This window comes from Anser cygnoides, chromosome 3 (genome assembly GCF_040182565.1).
Source record: "Anser cygnoides isolate HZ-2024a breed goose chromosome 3, Taihu_goose_T2T_genome, whole genome shotgun sequence".
NCBI classification, from domain to species: Eukaryota; Metazoa; Chordata; class Aves; order Anseriformes; family Anatidae; genus Anser; species Anser cygnoides.
In genome coordinates this window covers 96,579,477-96,591,626 of record NC_089875.1, presented here as the reverse complement: position 1 = coordinate 96,591,626, position 12,150 = coordinate 96,579,477, and the positions used below count along the sequence as shown (strand labels likewise).

The following is a 12,150-nucleotide window of genomic DNA, read 5'->3' as shown; positions in this document are numbered from 1 at the left end:
CTGCTGTGGAAAACCAAAAACCAATTGGGGCTGAAAACAGTAAACTGTTTTATTCAAGGATGCAAGGGTACAAAAACTGCACTACATAAGCAGTGGAATTAACTGTTCATATATATATGTCCCATTACTCATCTAAACGCTCCAGTCCAGTGCATAAGCTTCTTATTCTGTTGTTACTGGAATTCATCAGAGAGAAAATATATTCTTGTAGAAAATAAATGATCCGGCAAACAAATGCAAGTAGCCTTGTGAGATGAAATTGCTGTAAAAGTTAGAATAAGCCTGTTGCAGAGCAATCTCCTGGAGTTTATCTGGGCTGTGTTTGCATGGAAAGCAGCACTTGGCTCTAGTTGCCCATATAGACCCATGAAAATAAGTATTACAAGCGAGAAAGAAAATCTCTGTCCTAGGACATCCTGAAGTAAATAGTGCAAATGGTCACCTGAATGGTCAATATTGCTGTTGATTCCACCCCAGTATCCCAGGCAAAGAAATACTAAGGATCATCTGGGAAGCTCAGAACAAAGAATACCAAAAGTACATATACTTACCATGGTCTCTTCATATTTATACTTAATGGCAGTTCTGTGTTATGGTTTAACTGGGGGGAAAAAAATAAAGGAACCTGGCTTTGCTGGAAGAAAAAAGAAAAAAAAAGAAAAATCCTTGTTGTTTTTATGAACTCACTTATTATTACCCTTAAATGTAAATGTCTTTTGTTCTTTGCATGTACGTGTATGTATTCTGATGTTATTTTCATGTCATCTTAGAAAATATTTTGCAAAGCAAAAAAAAAATTATTGTTGTTAGCCACTTAATCATCAAATTTCAAGAACAAAACTCTTGGGCCTTGGTTGTCTACGAAACCAACTAGTCCAAAACCTCTGATGCCTTTATCTCAATTTTCACCGTGCTCATCTAAAAGTTAATGAGCACAACAATTTACACTCAAGTGGAAAACAGTCCATTGCTCATAAACTTTGAACATGGAATTAACTGAGCAAAAGACAACGTTAAAAAAACCTTTGAAGATATTCTACCCTTTAGTCCCTATTTTCCAGGATCACCAAAACCACCGTAAAATCCTTCTGGTCTACATTCCCCACCTCAGATACCTGTAAAACTTCATAAGGAAACTTCCTAGCATGGTTCAATATGTGTATTGAAGCCAGAGCACCAACAGATGCCTGCTTTACTAGGAGCAGTGCTTAAACTGTAACAGTTGAGAGTTGGCTGACCATGGTCTATTGTGTTGCGGATGAGGACAAGTCCCACAGGCAGCAATGGTCTGCATCCCCTCCAACAACTGTGTGCGAGCACATTATATAACAGTTTTATTTCTGAACAGAGATGACGTGAAGCCAGTAGGGAAGCTGTTAAAGGATTCCCTGTTGTACTTGTAACTCTAAGTCAAAAAGGGAAGTTAGGAGGAGGTTGGAGATATAGGGAGAGACTTCTCCCTGCAGAGGAATGAAGCAGAAAATGCACAGCAGCAAAAGGTGGAGAGACAACACTAAAAACAACTAAGGAGAAATGAAGGGATTAGGAAGACAAAGACTGTTTAGAGCAAGGAAATAACAGAATAAAGCCATTCAACATTTGTTCACAAGGGCAAAGCCAATAAAACCGAATGAACAACAACAAAATCCCAGATGTTTAACTGTGTGGCAAGAAAACTGAGATAACATTGTTTGCTTTCAGTTTGGCATTGTGGTCTGCACATACCAAAATGTGTTAGTGGGAGTCAGTGCCATGAGGGAAGAAGTGTTAAAGGTAGATGAGCACTTCAAGCCTTAAAAAACTATTTTCTATACAGTTAGGTCATTAACATGTTATGTCTCTATATGAGGTGGTGTATGTCTATGAGGTGGCAACCCAAAATTTGCAAAGTGAAACAAACTTATTTTTACCTTTTTTCCAAATCTGCCATGCAATCCCTTACAATTTCATTCTACTCTCAGAAGAGTATTTTATTTATTCTTGGAAAGCATCACTAAGAATACCTCATTGCACCCGTGGTATTTAACTTCTGATTTGTAAAATAAATCTTTTTCGTCTAAAGTTCATGGCACAGTAGGTAGTGGTTGTCAGCAGAATAACAAAGATGTACAAAAAACTGTGAAAACAAGAAGAAATAGTCCAGACATTTTTGCTGCTGACTTTTTAAAATCTCCCTCTTCTTTTAGATAATGCAATAAGGTTTTTGGCAGGAGCACAGCAACGAACATAACAACTCCAGTAAAAGAATTGCTTTGGAACTTACTCTTCTCTGGTATTCGTTGCTGTAGGTACCAGAAAATACCAATCAACTATACCTAATGAAATTATGATCCCTCATAGGTCCCTCAAGTAAGGGAAAGGCAAATTATGCTCCCTCAAGACCCTGCCCATTTAGAGCAGTGGGAGATGAATGCTGTAGTTATGAGTCACAGTTTGCTTTCAGAGTTGTTGAAAATAATGATACAATTAAAGTTTTAAAACTATTTCATATCATTTGGGGGTAGTTTTTAGAAAAAAAAAAAGTTTATTAAATTATTGCTCAGTTTGTAATAGCATTAAAGTGGATTTATCTAATCTTTTACCATCATTGCATGTTTCTCTAAGCTAAAATTAACACAGTAAAAATCTCAAGTTCTTGGTTTGGGCATTTTATTTTGTTTTGCAGCCTTCTAATTTCTTCCATAGCTATTCTCTATTTGTTTTCTCTGCAGGAAAGCAAATTCCCCTGGTTCATACTGAAGTCAGTGGAAAACTCACTTTGGCTTTGGTTCAGCAAGAACAAAATCAAGTATAATACTACATTAAAGAAAGTCTTTTCTGTTCCTTGTATTTCACGTTTCATGTCATTCAGTGCTCAGCTACACTTGGATTTGCAAAGTGGGCCTATTTTTCTCTCCCACTACACTTACCTCTTGCCAAAGGTATCCAGGAATACCCTGACATCCTGGAGAACCAGGGGGTACGTTTCCACAGAGGGGATATGTGCTGGCACATTTCTTCCTCAGACTGTCTGCAAAAGGTAAGATTTGCTCTAAGAATATTCTTTTACACAGTCCTGTCACATGAGTTGCTGGAAAAGGTAGTCCCTGTAGTTAAAGAGCATTAGAAACATTAGGAAAATAAAGTAGAAGCAGTGGAAAGAACACGTCCATTAATAGCAAATCCCACCAAAACGCCTCCCAAATTTCCTGTGATTATCTGGTTAACAATGTTTGGCTGTACTGCCTTCTTCTAGCATCCAGCTAAGGCAAAAATGGTATTTGTAGACCAAATATTCAAGCACAATTATTTTTAAACATGGCTCTTCCAAAAATAAGGGGAAAAAAATAGAAGAAAATGTCTGCACTCTTATCAGTTTGGATTAATTTCCTTGTAAAGTTAAATTCAGATTCGGTGAGCCAGAAATCTTCCCTAATGCATTTTCACTGACCTGAGGAATATCTATTTGCCCATTTTGTTCCCATTCTGATCCTTTTGCTGTGTTCATTACAATGATTTCCTTCTGTGTCAGCTCAGTTCTGCGTATCTTCTCCTTACCCTAAATATTTGGTATCTTTGATGATATTTTAGCTCCAGAAGAACAGCAAATCTCACAGACTGCCAGCTCCAGCAGTGCCTTTCTCCCCCGTCTGACCTTGGTATCCAGCCCTCCCTTTTCTGTTTCACCAACAGCATCTTCAAGCCCTTGCAGTCCTTTGCCTCCTTTCCCAAACAAATAGCTCACTTTTAGTAGCACTTTGTAAATTACGCCTTGCTGTAACACCATTGGAACAGTTATTTCCTGGCTTTATTCAATTGTTTTTTGCAAGGAGTTCAGACAGAAGATGAGTGCAACAGAAGGAGGGAGAAAGGAACAAGTGGATCAAAAATATTCCTTTACTTACAATTCCTTCCAGTCCTTTAACACCTTTTTATTCCTTTAAAATAAATATAAATGCTGATATTGCATCTAATTTCACAAACTAATTACTTCCCTTTGGTTTACATACCAGCTTTCAGTATGCAGAGTCAATATTTTACAGTTTATTAGCATCTTCATTCAGACTCAAGCAACCTACAAATTATCCATCCTGATGATGAAGGTGGGGGAGCTATGTTGGTGCCAGAATAATATAGGAAAACAATGAGTGTGAGAAGTTAATAAAAATCATGAACATGCAAAGAGTTAAAACAATATTTTGCGAGTTGTATTTCTTTACAAACATGTAACAAACTATCATTTCATCTCTTTTACCATGTGTACCTGTAAGGCTAAATTCTCCCTTAAAGCTGGAAGAAAAATTCTTGCATATAAAACATTTAGAAATCTCCACAAATGCCCAATTATTTATTTCTGATATAATTAAAACCTTAATTATTCCAGTCATTTCTTCTTTGAATGATAATGTTTCTTCATCCTTTTTCTAATAATAACTATCCTGATGGCATTTATTCAGTAGGATTCTTGAAAACAATACTTTCTTAACAGTTTACAAAACAAGGAAACTAGCTCTTAATGGACAATTTTAATTTGTTAAAGTCATAACACTTTAACCTGTGCTATATTTACATATTTATTTCTATTATTCAATATATCCTGTTATATTTGATACCTTTCTTCCTATTACACACCTGAGAATAACAGATCACAAAATGTATTGTGTTTCAGATTTATTCTTAATTAGTGCTGTGTGCCAGAGATGAAGAATTCTTTAGATCTGGTCCACATTTGTTAGGCTACAGACATATTTCAATGGGTCATTTTCAAAGGGCAAATGCTGAGAATGGGTGTTAGTAGACTACAAATAGAATTAAACAGGCTGCTAAGTATTTGCAATTATATTACTCAAAACCAAGAGGTATCGTTCAGACTCAGGCAGAAGATTCACACACTAAATGAAGGTGTTACAAGTGTATCTAAGTCACCAATCCAATAATTATCTCTACAGTACTTTGACTCTTTTCAACTTATTCTCAAGTCTTGCCTTCAAGCACTGCCAAAAATATCAGAAGCTGGCTGTCTGCACATGTGCAGGCTAACAGGAAGGCATAGGTGTCTCTTGCTTGTTACTCATGCGATTACCAGATTTTCTGGAGGAAAAAAAAAAAAAAAAAAAAAGAACATGGACATTGCGAATGCACAGAGAACTGGGCCTCTCTGAACTTCTGTTTCACTTCTTGGTAAATAATAAAGTTTTCCAGTGATTTAGAGCCAGGTTCTACATGATGCCCACACATCTCTGTCCAGCAATTGAAGTCAGGTTTCCTCTCAACCGGCCCACAGAAGAGCCAGGAAAACAGCCTTGGTGTATGTGTACCCTTTCTGCTCCACAGAAGCACTTAACACCGTAAAGGGGGTGAAGTACCTCAGTAGGACCTCAGACCATTGCCTCTGGTGACCTGCTCATCGCCAGGCACCATCAAAAGACGTGGCAGTGAGCACACCCACCTTTTCTGCACGTCAGGGTGCACCGTGTTTGCAGAAGAATATATGCCAGAGCGCTTTGTTATGGCTTGCTCATAAACAGTGCAAAATAATCACAGCAGCACTGAAAGATTTTTTCTCTAAAGGGGTGAAATAAAGAAAAATATCTTTGTTGCTATCTTGGGTATTTTACGGTTGTTGGTTTTGTTTGTTTGTTTGTTTTTTTGCCACATTCACACATATTTACACTTAGAATTTGGACTTGTTTCCAGCTAGCTGCTGATTTGTTTTCCATATCTGTTTACCTCTGAAATATATTTCCTCTCCGCTTTAACCCTAATTGCCCTGAGCTGACTATATCGTAATAAAAATCAAATAAATTACTAATCATCAATTTAAAGGAAAGCCTCATGACTAACTACATCTCTCGGTACCTTATTTTGGTGGCTTCCCGGTAGCTCTGCATAACATTGTAGAAAGCAGGAAAAGAAAGTGATGATCATTGTATTTCTTAGCTACTTGATGGCTCTCCGTGTTAAGCTAAATCCCAAGTCTCACAGCTATTTGTGTTGATTACAAAACTGACTGACTTCTGTTGCAGTAATTAGTGACAATTCAAACTCCATGTAATCAACAAAACTGACTGACTTCTGTTGCAGTAATTAGTGACAATTCAAACTCCAGCAGCCCCAGGGAGACCAGCCAGGCCTGGGCTTCCAGGAATTGCTGCAGCTCCTTTAGGGCCACTTGCTCCCTGTTCACATTTCGTATTTGTGAATCTGTCTCACTCCTGTGACCATCAGCTACCAAAGGAAGAAAACGGGGAAGTTTTGCTTAAGCAATGTTTCCTGTGACTCCCCCAGCGTATTTGTTTCATGTGGACTTTGTGGTACATCTCACAGTGCCAGTCAGTGTGCAAAGAACAGGTAGCATCTGGTTTTGTCCACTCTTCTCCCTATTTCTCGTAGAGCACATTCAGCTCTAAGAACTGCCCCAAGAGCTCTGTCTGAAGCCAGTGGCCATCTCCCCATCCAGAGAATGATTTTAGCCTGGTCTACAAAAATCCCAGCCAGATAGCTAATTTCTCTGTATCAAGCACATATATAAAAATTGCAACATTCGTAATCATATCATGCACATTTAATCCCTATTTCATTTGTTATATGTTACACAGCCTACCAGTTAGAATGATTTCAGGTCAAAAAAACTAAAGTAGTCTTGCATAGATTTTTGGATAAGGAAGCTAAGATTCACTGAAAATTCAAGTCTAGACTAAAAGAAAAAGCATACACCAACTCATGACTTCTGTGAAAATGAGACAGACTTCATTCCAGAAGAGACAATTCAGAACAGATCACAGAGCAAAACGTCTCAAGAATCTGTTACTCTTGTCACGTTTGAAAAAAAAAAAGTAAAGAAGTAAAGAAGTGTGACCATCTGCTCAAGAAAGATGAGCGACAAACAGATAGCAAGTGAAAATTACTTCTTCCTCGAGCTGCCCAAGGAGCTGATTCTATCCAGAGTATTTGCAGACTTGCAGCCCTCTGCCATGAGCAACAAGTAAGGGCCCCCCACTGCCATGCCCAGTGGGAATTTTCAGCTTGTAGGGTAAAAGTAACCAGGACTTGTTTACTAATGAGAAGGATGCATAACTTATTTATGATCCTGAAAAGCTGGGTGGAAGTAAAGATGCAGTTATGTCTAGATTTTCTATCCGTGTGAATCAGAGCTCCATAGGGAAGGACTGCTTTTCTTCTGCCATTGTTTGTAGACTCCAAACTGAAATGATGGACATGTTCTGAACTGCTTTCCAACATACATTAGTGATGGAAAATGCTTTGGCTCTTTCGCAAGCTATCAGAATAAATTTTAAGAGAAGAGTTTAACTCATAATCAAATATGGAAAAGTTGACTCAGAGAAAAATCCCAAAGACTGGGTAATCTAGGCTTAGTCACTGAAAGCTGTTTCTGGGCTTCTTTAGCATCTGCACATCCTTAGCATGGATGTGCACATCCACGGATGTGGAAATAGGTTTGCACATCCTAGAGAGCTACACTCCTTCCTAGTAACTCAGAGCTCTGTGAGTCAGCACATACTGACTTCTATTTCGTAAGTAATTTTCAGCCCTACTTGGTATTTTCATCCTGCCAGCAGGCTACTGAAGCCTTTCTCCTCTCTGCCTTTCTGCCTGTGGCATGCAAGCAACCTTCTTTCCAGTGGCACAGCTCCAGCCTCAAACACAGAAAACGATGCAGATCTGTTGCCCTCTAGAAAGGAGGAAGGGAGCAGCAATGCTCTTGCAGCAGTTTTTCTTTGCATGACCACAAGATTATGAAAAGTCCCGAATAATCCATAGGATGGTCTAATGTCTGCAGCTGTGATAGCCAGATCCCTGATTTCAAATCCATCCCCTACTTTGAGATCTATAACAATGATGGCTACTAAGGAAAAAAACAAGCCAGGAGGCATGCCTCCATCCACTTGGTTTCCCTCCCTCGTGAATCAATGTCTTTTCCTCTGGACTTTCCAGCACAACCCTAAATCCACTACCCTTTGCCTCACTTTCCCTCCCTCAGATCTATTCCTCACTCACGAGCTGTAGCAAACACATCCTGAAGCATCCATCCCGGAGGTGAGCACCCACTCCCTGCCCTCCTCTCTGCCCTTCCCAGTCCCACTGCCTCCCAGAGAAGCCAACTTTGTGTCAGGCTTACACAAAGCATTAAAAAGGTGGATGCCCTACAGATATAAACAGAGTAAACTTCATCACACATCACACTTCTATCAACTACAGTAAATAAAATTGCAAGTAGTTACAGAGCACGTCAGACCACACCAGAAGCAGCAGTCACCTACTGCATGTTGCTACTGCTAGCAACAATGTCCCTTGGAGCAGACACAAACTCAGGCCCTGGTCTTTAACTCCTACCTCACCAAGGGTATCACGGCCCATTGCAATGAAGAACCACACAATGTATTTTGGGTCACAAACTCTTGAACGAGGACATATCCAAGCTGGTAAATCCACCTGGCACAGTGTTGGCCTGCACAGATTTAACTCAGGTTCACAACCAGAAATCTGAGCCATACAGTGCTGCCTCCAGCCCAACAGATGCTTTTGTCTACAAACCCGTCAATCGCTTTGCATGCAGCCAGCTCACCTATCGCTTCTAATTTCAGAATTAACATGAATGAACTTCAGATAGCTCTGTGCTGCTCCATAGCTACATCCACACTCTGCATGCCCTCGGTGCTGTAATTGTGAAAGCTTGCTTCCACTGTTAGGCACAGGGGCCATATATTAGCAACTAGAACTGGATTACTTGAGAGTATACTGGATTTTGAGCTGTCCTATTTCTGTCTAGGATTTTCTTGATGGAAACACACATCACATATGTGATGTGTATATGTATATGTGTATATACGTATGCACAAAGAAATGAGGAACGCATGCACATATATGTATGCTGTCTGCATGGGTAAACCCCAAACTTGTGGGCAGCATGAACCTACTAGTGCAGACAGACTCTGATCTGTGACTTCTCTGCTCACGCAGCCCAGTTCTGATGCTTCTTACATGCACAGTGCAAAGTGATCTGGCCTCACAACAGAGGAGATGCAATGACTTTGCAGAAGCTTTGACTGAGCTGCAGGAGTCAAAAAATCCCAGAAAACAAATGTTAAAAAAAAAATAAAAATCTTAATTCTGAGTACACTTCCTTGAAAAAGGAAGATATGACTGAATGAACCTGAATATTATTTGCTCTGCTTGAGAGCTATTCTTTGTGTATGGATTTAATGATACCTAGGATACATATTAAAATATTTATAGTACTGCCGGAAGGATGTCATCAACTTTTAGTATATCTTATTGCTTTGTAGTGAACATCGTACATTTTAGTATAAAATTTTAGTACCTTTATAGCTTGGAATCCCCAAACTCCCATAAACTCAAATTCCCCTTGATCTCCCTTACAGATTGAATAACAACTATCAATATTAGACACAGATGTGTTAACCTTCCCTAGAAATCTACACCAGTAGTGTAGCACACTGCTTTAAAGACCTCAATGCAACTCACATGTCTTTACCTTCCTACACCGCTTCCCATGTTACTTGTCTGGCATCTGCAGATTCACATACATGCACAAAATACAGGCATGGTTGGAATGAACCAGCAACACAGTACAGCAGCTTTGGGGAAGGAACGAAAAATGCTTCTATAACTAAAGAAAGAGAAAATTTTGGTCAGAATAAGGTGATTCAAGCCTCAATTGAGACAGAAAAGCAGATAATTAAAAACAACAAAAACAACAAAGAATGCAAGTAACCCCAGAGAAGTTTCTGAATTTCATCAGAAAAGGGGCACCAAGGTATCATTCTGTAAAATCCTGTAACACCAGTTCAGTATTAACTCAACAAGAAGAGAGGTGTCCTGATTCATTGGCATCACCACGTGCACACTGGGGCTTTTCCTACCATAGTATTAGAATGCTGAAATTCATTTCTCAGTTTTGAAATCACTACTAGTGCCCCGTGCATTGGCAGGGAGACTTGCATTTTACTTTCTAACAGTTCAATTACAAATGAGCTGCAAAATTAAGGATTGTTCATTATGTTGTAACCTCTGATCATCACACACCCCCACTTTAAAGAACTATCTGGCCCTTATTTTCCTTCCATGCTTTCTACCAACATTTTCATGGTTTGGCACACAGGAAAAAGCAGCACAAGCAGCTGGCCCAGACCCCTGATGTGGCATACTGGACATCTGCTGCCTGACCAGCAGAACAGAGGGTGAATTCTCCTCGTCTTTCCCAAAACATGGAGTGCAAACTACAGCCCTCTTCTGTATTTAGCCATCACTTTTCACAAAGCTTGTAAGAGCTTGTTAACTCTGAGATGTGTAGCTCTTTTCACGTTTTGTTGGAATTGGCCAATGGGACATGAAAAGATGACAAGAGTGACACAAAAGCCTGATGTAGGAGACAAGTTGTACAATCAACCTTCTCTCCTTTCGCTCCAGGTTGTCATTGTCCTCTGTTTCCAAGTATTCCAGATACTCCCTAAAGGGGAAGAAAGTCATTTATATTAACAGCTGCTTTCATTGATAACAATTTTATGGCTCTATTGTAACTGAAGACGATGACATTATGTTACATGCATTTCAACTCTGGACTCTAATAATGCACTTAAACTACAGGAGACACACAAAGGTATTGCTGGGAGAATTTACGACAGTCAAAGAGCTCAACCCCTTTGAAAGAGAAACGTATTCATAACACGGAAAATGCTGGAGCATTAATCAGCCTGTCAGCCAAATTGCCATTTTCTATTTTGCTGATTTTGTATCATTTTCATCCAATTACATAACTTCAAGCCATAAGGAAATCATGCAGACTGAGTTCCTTATGCTAAGGTGTATTTTAAAATGTGTGTTTTAAAGAAGCTGTGCAAGGGATATATCTAAGGATATAGCTCTATATTATTGATAAAAGAAGTCTATGCACCTCTCTCAAGCTTATTTTATCTATAAATGGTAAATATATATCTTCATAAAGATTTAGGTGAAATAATGACATAGTGCCTTCTCAAGGTACTCATTTTTTTCTCTAAAAGTTAACATAAAAATATACCAAAATAATATTTAGCATGCTTGGTTTTCCCACTTGTCAGGTCCTTCAAACACACAGCACAGAAAGCAAAAACTACTCCATCCATCATGCAACCTTCTCAGACCTTTCTCACCTTCAACAACTACTTTTCCCTAAAGAAAAAAATGTTGTTCTCATTAAGGAAATCAAAACAGAAGTTAGGCAGAGAGCACTTGAAAACAAAAATCTATTAAAATCGTACAATTGTGCCAGGCCTCTGACATTTCCACAGCCTCCTGGGTCACCCAGAACTCTGCAAACAATTGCATTGTTTCACACCAAGTGAACTTTACTATTGCTGAATATTTTTCAGTGACTGCCCCGAATGCAGTGTTTTCCATTCACCTTCTAGTTACACATAGAACATCTTCCTGGTTTACTCCTTTGCTCAACGCAGACTTGAGGTGCTGTGCAAACAGGAACCACGGCACTTGCCCTCTTATTAAACCCTGCAGTGGCTCCAGCAATAGCAAATATCCAAGCTAATAGTAAGGACTGAAACTAGAGAATCCGGCAAGCATGACAGCGAAGCATGAGAAATCTCCACATCATGCGTGTGCAAAATGTAACAGCACAGATAAGGTCACGCAATGAGCCAGAGCCTACCATGACAGCAATGATTAAAACCTGTCAGCTTCCTCCATGTGCTTTTTGATTTGGCTGCTAGGATGACAGCTCCCACATAGTGACTACCAGGAAGATTCAGCTTGGGATTTATTTTTTTTCCCTCAGAGAATCGAAGCATATATATTTTTTAATGAATGGTTAAAATCTCAAACCCCACAAGAGCAATCCTCAACAGGCCATGGCGTTTGCTTCTTCCCCACCAAGAGGAGCCAAGCAAGGCCTAAAGAGGGCCAAGTCTCTAGAGCCCTGGTGCTTTTCCACAGCCGGAGGGCAGAGGTGTGGGAAACTGTTTATAGTTTAATGTGGAACAACAGTGTACAGGCAATCCAAAAATTGTGCTGACTGACAGATTTTTACTTTTAAAGGGAGCAGCAAACCTGCGCTGGAGCCCAACACAGATGGACAGAGGAGCCTAAGCCCTGGTGTTACTGCTGTCTGCCCACCATACTCACCTCACATCTGGC

At 39.5% G+C, this 12,150-nt stretch overlaps 1 long non-coding RNA gene across 1 annotated transcript; it reads right to left on the bottom strand.

The window, feature by feature from the left end:
* Positions 1 to 552: 552 nt before the first annotated feature.
* LOC136790505 (uncharacterized) lies at positions 553 to 4,219 on the bottom strand. Its single transcript, XR_010830547.1, has 3 exons — positions 2,910 to 4,219; positions 1,911 to 2,116; positions 553 to 634 (listed from the first exon to the last, which is right to left on the bottom strand). It is a non-coding gene; the product is annotated as an uncharacterized lncRNA (long non-coding RNA).
* Between the last annotated feature and the right edge of the window lie 7,931 nt (positions 4,220 to 12,150).